This window comes from Nuphar pumila, chromosome 5, assembly GCF_984573655.1.
Source record: "Nuphar pumila chromosome 5, dmNupPumi1.hap1.1, whole genome shotgun sequence".
In the NCBI taxonomy this organism is placed as follows: domain Eukaryota; kingdom Viridiplantae; phylum Streptophyta; class Magnoliopsida; order Nymphaeales; family Nymphaeaceae; genus Nuphar; species Nuphar pumila.
Genome location: NC_143253.1, coordinates 28,180,167 through 28,193,965, shown reverse-complemented (window position 1 = coordinate 28,193,965; position 13,799 = coordinate 28,180,167).

Below are 13,799 nucleotides of genomic sequence, written 5' to 3'. Positions count from 1 at the left end.
CTATCTTGTCTGCAGTTCTTCAACTAATGAATTTGAAGTCCGAGTATAATTTGAGTCAATCATGTTTTGACCGTTTGTGCATGATTGTGAAGAGTATGTTGCCTAAAGATGAGAAATTGCCACAAAATTTCTATCGTGCGAAAGTTATGGTCAACGCTCTAGGTATGGGTTACAAAAAGATTGATGCTTGTCCAAATCACTGCATGTTGTATTTCAAAGAGCAGGAAAACGACATATCATGCCCGTCATGTGGGCATCCTCGGTTCAAGCCAAAGACAAGAGGCAATGGTAGCACGAGATCAAAGGAAGTTTCATACAAGTCGCTCCGCTACTTTCCTATCACTCCTAGATTGCAGCGATTATATATGTCTTCAAAGACAGCTAAACACATGAGATGGCATGCAAATAAAGTTCGACACGATGAAAACAAGATCACGCATCCTGTTGACGCTAAAGCTTGGAAGCACTTTGATCGTACTCATCAGAACTTCGCAATGGAAGTGCGAAATGTTAGACTCGGTCTATGTACAGATGGATTTAATCCATTTGGGGGTAGATCAACTCCATACTCATGCTGACCAGTATTTGTAACTCCATACAACCTTCCACCAAGCTTGTGTATGAAACGTCCAAATCTTTTCTTGTCTCTGTTGATCCCTGGTCCGACCTCACCTGGCCAAAATCTTGATGTATATCTAAGGCCATTGATTAATGAATTAAAAGTACTGTGGGTTGACGGTGTTACCACGTATGATGCCCACAAAAAACAAAATTTCAACATGAAGGTCGTTGTTCTATGGACAATCAGTGACTTCCCTGCATATGGTATGTTATCTGGTTGGAGCACACATGGGAGGTTGGCTTGTCCGTACTGCATGGAGGATTCCAAAGCTTTTAGATTGAGGCATGGAAGGAAGCCTTGCTGGTTTGATTGTCATCATCGATTTCTACCCAGCGATCATCCGTTCCGACGTCAAAAGAATGCATTTAAAGCAGGCACAACTGAAACGGAAGGTCCATCCTCAAGATTGTCTGGCATAGAGATTCTAAGAAGATTGCGATACTTTCCAGATGTATTAACAGATGCCCGCAGTCCTACACCCTTCCGTGGATTTGGGAAGGATCACAATTGGACGAAAAAATCTATTTTTTGGGAACTACCGTATTGGCCGACCCTATTGATACGACATAATTTGGATGTGATGCATGTAGAGAAAATTGTGTTTGATAATGTGTTCAATACAGTAATGAATATTAAAGGAAAAACGAAGGATAATCTGAAGGCCCGTATGGATTTAAAATTAATATGTAAAAGACCAGAATTGGAACTCAAAGAGTATAATGGCAAAGTACTGAAACCAAAGGCGAAGTACGTGCTCGGACCTGATCAAATAAAACATGTATGTCAATGGTTGAGACAACTTAGATTTCCAGATGGATATGTCTCTAACATTGCTCCGGGCTGTGAAGATTGACGATGGACAGTTATATGGGTTGAAGAGCCATGATTGTCATATCTTTATGCAACGATTGATACTGTCTGAGTTGAGCGGATTTTTCAGAACATTGTGCGCACGGGAGGTCGTTGTATCAGATGTAAAGAATCTCGAGGACTCTGTCATCACCACTGTTTGTCTGTTAGAAAAGATATTTCCGCCAGCATTTTTCGATGTTATGGAACATTTGATCATACATCTGCCATATGAACTAAGGGTTGGTGGCCCTGTGCAATATCGATGGATGTACCCATTTGAAAGGTATATGTTTTTTTATATTTTTCGATGTTATGGAACATTTGATCATACATCTGCATATGGTATGTTATCTGTTGGCAGTAATATGAACACTTCACCAGTTATTGGTTCTTCCAGTTACGGCTCACCGACTTCTTGCGCCGACATAAGCTCCAAGCAGCCGACTATTCTTTCTAGTGATGATGTACGCGAGATCATTAATGAATCACTGAATAACTACTTTCAATACACCGTCGCCCCCTTTCTCCGAAATGAGATCAAGGCCGCTGTTCAGGATAGGGGATCTTCGATTCCAGGTCCCTCTCAGGTATAATCACATATTCAGTTTTTTGACTGCCTTAGAGCACATATGAGCATGCTATATTCACATATTTAATTTTTTGACTGCCTTAGCACACATACGAGCATGATCGAATCACATATATAGTTTTTTGCCTGCCTTAAAGCACATCTGAGCATGGTAGAATCACATATAGAGTTTTTTTAGATGCCTTAGAACACATATGAACATGCTATAATCACATATTCAATTTTTTGACTGCCTTAGAACACATATGAACATGTTATATATCATTTATGATAGAATCACATATAAAATTTTTGGCTTTGCCTGCCTTAGAGCACATATGAGCATGCTATATTCACATATTCAATTTTTTTACTGCCTTAGCACACATATGAGCATGATAGAATCACATATATATATATATATATATATATATATATATATATATATAACTTTGTGTCTGCCTTAGATCACATATGAGCATGATAGAATCACATATAAAGTTTTTTTGACTGCATTATAACACATATGAGCATGCTATAATCACATATTCAGTTTTTTGACTGCCTAAGAACACATATGAGCATATTATAATCACATATTCAGTTTTTTGACTGCCTTAGCACACATATGAGCATGCTATAATAACATATAGAGTTTTTGTACTGCCTTAGAACACATATGAACATGTTATATATTATTTATGATAGAATAACATATAAAATTTTTGGCTTTGCCTGCCTTAGAGCACATATGAGCATGCTATATTCACATATTCAATTTTTTTACTGCCTTAGCACACATACGAGCATGATCGAATCACATATATAGTTTTTTGCCTGCCTTAAAGCACATCTGAGCATGGTAGAATCACATATAGAGTTTTTTTAGATGCCTTAGAACACATATGAACATGCTATAATCACATATTCAATTTTTTGACTGCCTTAGAACACATATGAACATGATAGAATCACATATAGAGTTTTTTTATTGCCTTAGATCACACATGAGCACATGATAGAATCACATATAGTGTGTAATTTATTTCATTATATTTTGTTTATCAATACTGACTGTTCTTTTCTTGTGTAGGCTGCTAGCGATAATCAGGGTAGTGGAGCTGAAGGGACAGATAAAGACAATGAACAAGAAGACGCACAAAATCTTGGCGATGATTAGAGGACTGTGTTGAAGAAGTTCTATTTTTTTTATTTTTCCTAATTGTAATTATTGAATTGTAAATAATTAAACTTCTTAATTTTAAGGTGGAACGATTAATTGTTGTAGATTCTTGTTATATGAATTTTTTTGTGTGGTTTGTTTTTTATTTACAGGAAATATAAATTGTACAGGAAATAGAAATTGTACAGTTCCCGGTAATTAATTTTCAAATAAATTTTTTTTTAATTTTTTTTCGTGTTTGCGACGGATTAGCGACGGAACCATCCGTCGCTATTCATATTAATCTAGCGACGGCGTAGCGACAGAATTAAATCCGTCGCCAAGCGGTGGTCGACGTTGAGTACTGGCGGATTGGCGGCGGAATATAGCGCTCGTTATTCCGTCGCAATTAGCAACGGATCTGGCGACGAAATCATTCCGTCGCCAGTTAGCGTCGAAATATTCGCGACGTAAGCATATTGTCGCCTCGTTGTCGCTAATCCGTCGCTAACCATGTTAGCGACGGATTAGCGACGGAATGTGGTCGTCGCTAATCTACTGCTTTGTTGTAGTGAATCTTGTTTTCTCGTAAATTTTAGGATTTTATTCCAAAAATATCAAAAAAAATATGGAAAATGAAACAATATATATATATATATATATATATATATATATAGAGAGAGAGAGAGAGAGAGAGAGAGAAAAAACAAAAAAATCATTTTTTTTAAACACCTCTTAAAAAAATCAAGTTTTTAAAACCCCTCTTTGTAAAAACCCGAGGGTAAAGGGGCCTCCTTTGTAAATAAGTTTTTAGGGTTTTCTTTGAAAACCCTTCATAGGAAAAGAGGATAAGGGCGCTTTCTCCCTCTCTCACTCTCGAACTTCCATGGCCGACCCCCCCCCCCCCCATGTGCAACCTCTCCATCTCCCGTCCATCGTTAACAAACTCGCCCTCTTCTGCTCGATCACCAACGGACCTCCCTTCCTACTCTTCCTCCTCTTCTTTAAGAATCGGCAAACGAAAACCCTAAAGGCACCGCGTCTCACCCCCGCACCCTTCTTCAGGCATCATCGCGTCTCTCATCCCCATTATCTTCCTCCTTTCCTCTTCTTCTTCTTCACTAGTAGATAACTCCAGTAGTGGAACAAACGAGAGTCCACTTTCCCCATCCAAGCAAACTAAGGTAAATGTTCTTTCTCGTCTGATTTTCTTGATTTTTTTTTGTTGTTTTGTTTTCGTTTACTTGCTTCCAGCCCCCTTTACGCACAAACAATGGTGTTGAGTTGTTGATACAACATCAACCCCTCTCTTGTGCAATAGCGAGAGGAATGACCCCGTTCTGACATTTTTTTTTCTTTCTCGTTTATACTCTGTGGTTTCATTTATAGTTTACATCATGTATCATGCAAATCCCCCTTTTCCTCTTGATTTCCTGTTTATGTTCAATCCTCGATTCTACTCTGATAGCTCGTTCTTTTTTTTGTTTTTATTATTTACTTATTTTTGGGATTAACATATCCAGATATTTACATCGTATGTGATTTCTCATCGGTATCACCGGTTGCTTATGGTTGATTTTTATTCCCAATTTATCTTGATTTCTGGTTTACATTTGTCGTCCCAAACAGTATTTTGGTTCATCCTATTTGTTGGTCTATATTCATCTTATTATATTTCCTGTTTCTTGTACATTCACGGTGTATTTTCTTATGCTCAACTATGCTTTGATTGTCCATATGTTACATATAACTGTCTATTGCAGGTTTTTCTTAGAACAACTTCCTGCCTTCTCATTGGAACCTTGGTAGTTGCTTGATCCCCTGTATATCGATCCCATCCATGTTGGCATTTTCTCTTAGTAGAAATTTTTAGAATCACATTGTTTCAGTAGCATGATTCTGCTAGCTTTTACCTCATCGTGTATTTTTTTATTATCTCTTTGTTTTTCTCGATGAACTGTTGTTAAATTTCATTTGGCTTTTCACATATTCTTTATGGTTCTGCTATTTCAGTTCACCCTCAACATTCCTGTTATTTGATTAAGTTTCCATTACAATCCGTGCGAGAGATTTCATTTCATGTCATCACTTTCCAGCATATATGATTCTCGTTTGGCATTGAATCATCGTTCTGTTATTTTCACTGTATTTTACCACATACCATTTTTGCTTCACTGAAAATCCTCAGCTGCATTTTCTGGAAGATCTGTATCATCAGATTATCAGCAATTTCCCTTCTCATAATTAGTCAGTTTATCATTTTCGCATAGCATCATATCTCCATTGCGTCGGTCGATAGGTTCTTTGATCTCTGGTATGAGTCAAGCTCATGTGAAAATCAATTCACGATGAGATGAATGTTTTTTTTCCTTTTTTTTTGGTGATTTTACATTATTTGAAACATCGAGTGGTTTGCAAGATTGGATTCCTGAGGTTTGCCTATAAGAAAATCAAGAAACGATGCCTTCTGTCCTAAAATCCAAACTAAGTTGTATCTCATGTCAAAAATGCTAATGAATGTAATAGCGGCCTGGATATTGTTAAGAAAAGGAAATGTCGCCCCAAGGGATACCAAAGGATAGGTTGCAAAGGGATAGCAAGCAAGCCTGTGGTACTTCTTCCAGAACTATGGAGGCGAACAAGGATCTATTGAGAAGCAATGGCTACCTACAGATATACTATGTTTAGTCACTGAAATCTACATGATGAAGGCCATGCTCAATTCAGAAGGAATTTTGTTGCCTTTTCTTTTGGGTGGCGTTGAAGCTAGAGTTCCTAATTCAGAGTCAAATGGGATCTTGATGTGATGGAGCATGTCATAAAATTACGAATTCTTTGGGAGATCAAAGAAATTTGAAGGTTATACAGATATGGTGGAATCAGGATATCAAAACTTTAATCTCTATTAAGAAGATTTACTAATGATATCGAACATAGATGGATAGAGGCATCACCCGATGACTCAGCTGCCATCTCCACGGTGAGTTTTTCAATCATAGCAGAAGCAACTTCAGGTACAGGCACAACAGCCACTGCAGAGGCAATTTTAGTAGCCGACATTTTTCTCTACAGGAGGACAGTCCTGCTTGCCTAGCCTTTCAGGCTTGCACGTGATTATCTGGTTTCAAGTTGTCTCAGGCCCAGTTTCAAATTTTAAGTCTGACAACAGTCAGTCTGAAGATGGGTGAACTCTTGAATTGGTCTCCTTTCAAAGCTTTGAAAGCACTAATTTGATCTTAAGATGGAACGTATTTTGCTTGAAGAATGGGAAATTGCAGAGAAGGTGGTATGAGGCTGGTGATATACACGTGTAAGATGGACAAAGAAGAAGTGGGGCCAGCGACAGATCTATGTGATAAGCGGCTGGAAATAGATCTATGAGGGATTTGGCTTGTGGACAGAAGATGGCGTCACCAAGATTCATCAAGGCAAGGAAGCTTCAAGTGATATCGCCCTGCCGAGTTGATGTTGAAGCTGGTATATTCACAATTGAGGTTTTAAAGGTAAGTACACCATCTCCTGATAAGAGATGATTCTGTTGGTAACCCTTGTTTAAAGCTATATTAAGATGATAGAAATATTCATGATACGTAGATACCCATGATCTATATACTTATTATAATGATCCTTGATTTCTTATGAAGCTGCATGCATTCCATATTTTCAAATGTCAATTTAGTTGCATGTTATGATGTATATGCCTTACTGTTTCAAATGCATGATAAGCCGTACATTCGAAAGATTAGTTACAAAGTTTTAATGCTCAAATGCCTATTTAGTTGCATATTCTCTTATGCCTGTTAAGCTGCAAATGTTCTAATATTCAATAATAGTTTTCAATTCTTATGATAAATTCTCTATCTCCTTTCATAGAAAAAGAGTGTGACATATCAAGATGTGTATTGACACTATTTGTTGCATATATTTAGATTATGGGAATTGCATTTCTTTGGTTAATTATGAATTGAAATATATAATTTGAACTGCTTGTATGCAACTTGTTACCTGTGTTGAGGAATGGGGTTGTTATATTGGTTTATACACATATGATGGTGTATTTAGTGATATATGGATATGTGTTTTGCCTAAGAGGGCAATATATGAATGGGTTACCCGACGTGGGTACTTGAGTTATTGGCTTGCGTGCTATGTTAATAAGAGTGATGAAAACTTAATTGTAATTTTTATGTGCTTGACTGGTTTAAAAGCACCGAAGCACTCTGAGTGGGATTAAGAAATCAATATGGAAAAAGGATATTGATGGTTTATATACCTTGGTAAAGTGACTAAGGTTGGAATCTACTGCTATGGTAGTAGAAGGAAGTTGGGAAAATGCCCTGAACTTCAGAACAATAATTAAACAATGAAACCAATTTTTTAGGCTTACCTTGGAGAGAGTAGATGGTATAAAACTTTGAGAACTTGTGTTGTGTTTCGAGCGTGAAGCGGCTCGTTGGTCCCCATCCTCGGAGTTAGGGACCATGACTACCGATGTGTCCTAGGTGGTAGTTTCATGTCTTCTGCAGAAGTTAGGGATGCATCCTGTTTTGAGTTGAGCCCTTGGGAGATTCTCTCAGCTATTGGTCGCTTCCTTGGGGATTCAGTCTCTGTTAGAATGTTCGGGTTAATAAAATACCTGGAATAATATACCCTCGAACGTTCTCTTCTGAGATGGTCAATTGTGCCTATGTGTACCCACGAGGTAAGATAATTTAAACACAATTTTAGAGCAGTTAGGTATCACAGTGAGTGAAAATACTAGAGATATGTGTTTATGTTCTTTAACATGCTTTATATTCTGAGCTGGTGATGATATAAAATTATGAAATGTGTAGATACAAGGTAGTTGAACAATTATCTGAGAGTTGTACATGTTGTTATGATGGTCGCAATACACATCTCACTTACTTATTAATGTTACACTCTGTTAGTATTATGATTGTTGCATACCTTACCTCTCTTGCTTATTAATGATGCACACTATGCTTTACCTGCTCAGTTGTGGTTGTTGTATAACTGTTCACATACTCATGTATATGAATGCTGCCTTCTGTTGCATAAACTGCTTACTTGTTTAGACATATGTTGAGAATCACCTTTGACACCCACATCACATGCTAGATTCATGACATACCTATATTAAAAGTTACAGTTTTCCTACTTAGACGTGGTAGTCTAATTCCTATAAATTTTACCATTTTCAAGTAAACAAGTAGACTTATGAGCGGTTGCGGGGTGAGGCATTGGATCGAGATTGTTGATTTATTATTCCAGTGATTCCTTGGGTTTATGGTAATTTAAATGTTCATATCATAATGAAATGAAATACCTGTGTTGAGTTTTCTCTCAAATGTAATGTTCCAAAATGTTCAACCCCATATTGGTTCTTCTTTCTGCTGAAAAAAAAATCACATAAATTTGGGTTAAAAATTTCGGGGCGTTACAATTTGTCCTATCATGATTTGCGTTTACGAGCTTTGTCTATGTAAATGATATGTTCTATCGCGATAAGTTTAGACTTACTAAAGTAAAAATCAATTTTACTGTTTTGTTCACAATAAGATTTACAACTTGATACCGATTTAAGTAACAGTACCAAATCAATTTCACTATTTTGTTCACAATATTTCAGTAACAATTGCAAACCGATATGAGTAAATCATGATATTACATATCGATATCGTTCACAATACAAACAAAGATATATCGTTGTCACAATAACTTCATGATAAACAAACAAAGTAAAATTTTGCAATGATAGCAAATATATGAAAGCTGACTATTATACACAAACAAGAGAGCGATTGCAGTATACGTGGATGAAATGTGAAGTGTCCTTAGATTTTTTATGGACCCCATTCATGGAAATTGAAATTTAACACGAGAAAATCATACAACAAGAAGTCGTATAAGAGAAAAAATATTTGGTATTGTGGATATTGCGGAGCCATAATGCATCGTGTCAAGACTGATCAATGATGACAAAGGAAGGGGCACAATTTACTAAAGAAGGGTGGCACCAAGTGAAGGTGACCCAAAAAATACCCAGACAAGTTAGGGAGGGGTTGAAAAACAAGCAAACTAATTGGTTTGGACCCCTCTTATAGGTCATGGAGGAAGACACAATCAGGGTGAAGGAAGGGATACCTCCAAGTATGACTCCCAACCCAAAAATAACCTAGGGAGAGGAGACAACTTAGAGGATCCACCGTAATGAGTGGGTATGAGAGGAGCTTCGGACTCAGGGGCATCACGGTGCTGTCACTGAAAAAATATGGTCAGTAGGGGAGACTGTCATGGCAGATCAACGTCTCAATCATGTTACGAACCCACACATGTCCAGTTGTATTTGCCTCTAGGACCCACCCACCTAGAGTTATGCCCAACTAGGATTGTGTATTGAAAGAAAGGAAGTTCCCCGCTTCTTCCAGGATTTTCTAAGAGACCCACCCAGCCTAGAGTCTTGCCCAGACTGGACTCTAGTGGGATGCTCTCCTAGAGTCCTCTCTAGGGTGGAATTATAGATATGTATTTTACTTATTTATCCCTCCTTGTTTTTATAAATAGGCATACATAGTTCTTTATTTTCTTAATGAGATTTATTTAGTTCAACCTCTGAATTTTATTTTGGTTTGTGTGATTGCTCCTTGAGGGAAAGACTCTGCCTTCTCAACCGTTTGTCCATCCCTACTCATCATCGGCTAGTCAGAAATGTATTTCGCCCTTTCAATCGTGCCTTCGCCTTTCGCCTTGATTTTCATGCCCACTAGGTAACATCCCCCTAACTTTTCCTGTTGTTTTCCTTGGCCATGTCCCCCTACCCTAGGATACACCCTAGCCACTTGGCCCCTTTCCACTCATCCTTGGTCGTGTCCCCTACCTTGGGACATACCTCTCTCATTTTATCTGCCTAGCCATGTCCTTGCGACTGACACTCCTCAGCTTGTTGTAGCTTGTCCAACACCTACTGGACACGTCATTGTTGCTACTATTATGCCCTTGCCTTAGCTGTTGCACCCCTTGTTGCTACTAGAGCAGCCATACAATGGCCACAGTTCTATCTTGGCTTTAGTTGCATAGGTTATATTCCTTCTTGAGCTTGGATCTGCACTCTGTAAGATATAAACCAATAGAACTGATCCTCTGGGAGTTAGGTTCTATCATTCTTGCAAGCCACATTGATAAGCAAACTACCTTGGTTGATGCAGCAAGGGCCCATGCCCTTCTCGCTTCCGTTCAGGTATGATTCAACATGTGTGTTAAATTTATGAGTTATATTTTTCAATTCCGTTGCATCAGATTTTATCGTATGGAGCCCTAAATCATATCCAACGTTGATCAAACATGAATCTATGCTCGTGATTATTTTTGGGTCTCTAAAGAGTCAAACAACATTCACGACAACTTTGTAGACATATGATTGAATTTTTTTACAACTTACATTGAGTGAAATACATATTTTGGTGCAATCTAGACACTTTTGGGAGGGTCACCAATCCAGGTGTTCAATCATTGTTCTAGACGTGTTTGTCTTGTGTATGAGAGCTCCATGCCTACCCTACCATTTGTGCATGTGGCATTTTTGGTACCGTTACTGTAACTCTTTTTTATATAGTGAGTCTCATCAGCGAGGGCACATGCCCTTCCTATTTTTGCTACCCTAAAAACCCATGATATGACTCAGGCACAAGAGATGTACAGTGAACTCCGCACCATATTCAAAGTGAGATCTGCTCAGGTTGATGAGCATCTTGCTAAATTGTTTAGTGATATGGCTATGCTCAACGGAAAGCTAGATGAGTGATTCCAACAGCTTCTCATGCTTATGGATGAACGTGATCAAGATGATCGTAACTAGAAATTTGGCTTGGGCGGGCATACCTCGTGGTCCATCAACTGACCTTATTAGGACTGCCAACCCTAGGTGAAATTTCCTAAGTTCACCAGAGCCGACTGTACAAGTTGGCTATTTCAAGCCGAACAATATTTTAATATTGCCAAGATGCTTGAAGAGGACCGGGTGGCCTTCTTCTCAATCTACCTTGGGGAAGATGTCATTCTCTCGTATCCCTGGTTGGTGTCCCAACTAGGGACACCTACTCGAGAGGGATTTTTCATAGACCTAGTGATATAATTTGGCCCCTCTGCCTACGCCAATCACCATATCTCGTTGTTCAAGATCCGCCAACAAGGCTACGTAATCAACTACTAGGTAGAGTTTGAAAGGTTGAGTAACCTTGTCATCGGCTGGTCTCAAGAGTCACTAATTGGAACCTTTATTTTAGGCCTCAAGCCAAACTTACAAATCAAGGTTCAGGCCACGAGACCTATATTCTTGATGAAAACTTTCAAATTGGCATGTGTGGCCAAAGAAAAACTGTAACAAATAAACTTGCGCTAGACCCGACCTCTAGAGGGGCTGTGTCTCACCCCACACAGGAGATCGCCCTTCCTAGGTCTATCGAGCGGGCCACAAATTGTTCATAGTCGCCTAGTTGAGTGTCCAAACCATGACCTAAGATGCAAGTCAATAAGCTCTCTTGCAAACACATAGAGGAGTGTCGCAAGAAGGGCCTCTATTACCACTGTGATGAGGTATAGACCAGGAACCATAAATGCAATGTCTTGAACTTGTACCTTATCGATAGTGAGGCTGAGGACGATGAGCTCAGTGATCTCGAGTTGAACGATGGAGGTGATGACACTCTAGAGGAGGTTTGAGAGATATCATACCACTCACTAGCCAACGTGAAGGTGCCTCAAATGGGTACCTGGTAGAATCAGTGTGTTGATGATTTCAGTGTTGATAGACATTGGTTTGACACATAACTTCATGTGTGCTCAGACAACTAAAGGAGCTAAGTGAATTACTATCCCTCAGCAGAATAGTAGAAAACTTAGATGCACCGCTCTATGTCCTAGAGTTCATTTGGAGACCTAGAAAACCATCCTGTCCATGAATATGCATGTATTGTCGATTAAGTGTGCAGACGTGGTTTTAGGAATGTAGTGGCTCCAATCCTTAAGTTATGCCCATTGTAACTTCAAGAACATGATGATGAAGTTTGAGTATGGAGGCCATTAGGTTTCGATCCGAGCTCCTCCCAAGACACCTTCTTCTCTGGCTGAGTTTAAATAACTTGCCAAGGTCGTTCGGAAGAGTGTCTCTCAAGTGTTTCTGATGGTGGCGGTAGAGGGTTACCCATGCCCCCTATAAAGACCCTGGCCGACCTAAAGACCTTGTTTCAGGAGTTGGGCATAGTGTTCGATGAACCCAAGGGCCTACTGCCCTCTCGATCACATGACTATGCGATCTTGATAGAGCCTAGGATCAAGTCGACCAATGTTCAGCCTTACAGATATGCACAACTCAAAAGTTGGAGATTGAGCAGCTAGTGAGAGAGATGCTCTCATATGGGTTCACCATAGCTAGCAACTTTGTATTCTTCTCTAGTTTTATTGGTGAAGAAGAATGACAGATCTTGATGGTTTTGTATAGATTACCAGACCCTTAATAAAATCGTGATTAAGGACAAGTATCTAATCCCAGTAATTGATGAGTTGCTAGACTAATTGCATGAGGTGTATTACTTCTTAAAGTTGGATTTATGATTCGGTTACCACCAGATCTGCATGGCCCTAGGCGATGTCCATAAGACCGCGTTCTGGTTTCACATCAGTCACTATGAGTTCTTGGTGATGCCTTTCAGTCTCATCAATGCACCAACAACTTTTCAAGGCTTGATGAATGATGCATTTTGGCCCTACCTATGGTGGTTCGTATTGATCTTCTTTGACGACATCCTGATCTACAACCACTTTTGGGAAGACCATATCCGCTACCTAGAGATTGCCCTGGCAACCCTTGTTGAGGATCAGTTATATGCTAAGCAGAACAAGTGCAACTTTGGTTAGACCCATGTCCACTACTTGGGACATGTCATCTCAGGTTAGGGTGTATAAGTGAACGTCGAGAAAGTTGAGGCAATACATAGTTGGCCAATACCCAAGTGATGATCGTATATGATTGGTTGGCACTTTATAGTTTGGATAGACCATAGGAGTCTCAAGTTCATCGTTGAGTAGCAGGTGAATGTAAACACCCCAAATTTTCTCCATCCATTCTCAGATAACGCCCCTCGTGAAGATGTCAACCCTGATAGGTCAGTGTAGGAGTTTAACCATGAGTCTATCCCAGAAAATTACCATTTCACCCACTTTCATTAAGAAAATTATAATTTTACCCCCAAGTCATCCTGGACCCATGTCAGTCAGAGTCAACCAAGCTCATTTGTAAGCTCAAAACAGTTAGAATATCAGTCATTTCAGGCTCACTTGAGCTCACGATGAGCAGACCATGTTCATTTCTAACCATTCCTGCCAAAATGGGATCATTTCTTCAGAAATAAGCTCATTTTTCACTCAAATCCAAGCCAATTGTCTCTGAGTCAGTCATTCCCAATCAATCATGTTCTCCTTAGTCTAGCTTGAGCTCACCAGGAGTTCAAGTGCTCCAGTTTCAGTTCAAATTCACTTCCAAGTGTCTAGGAGCCCATTTTAGCTGAAATTGAGCTAAGTGCAGTCAATTGAGCTAG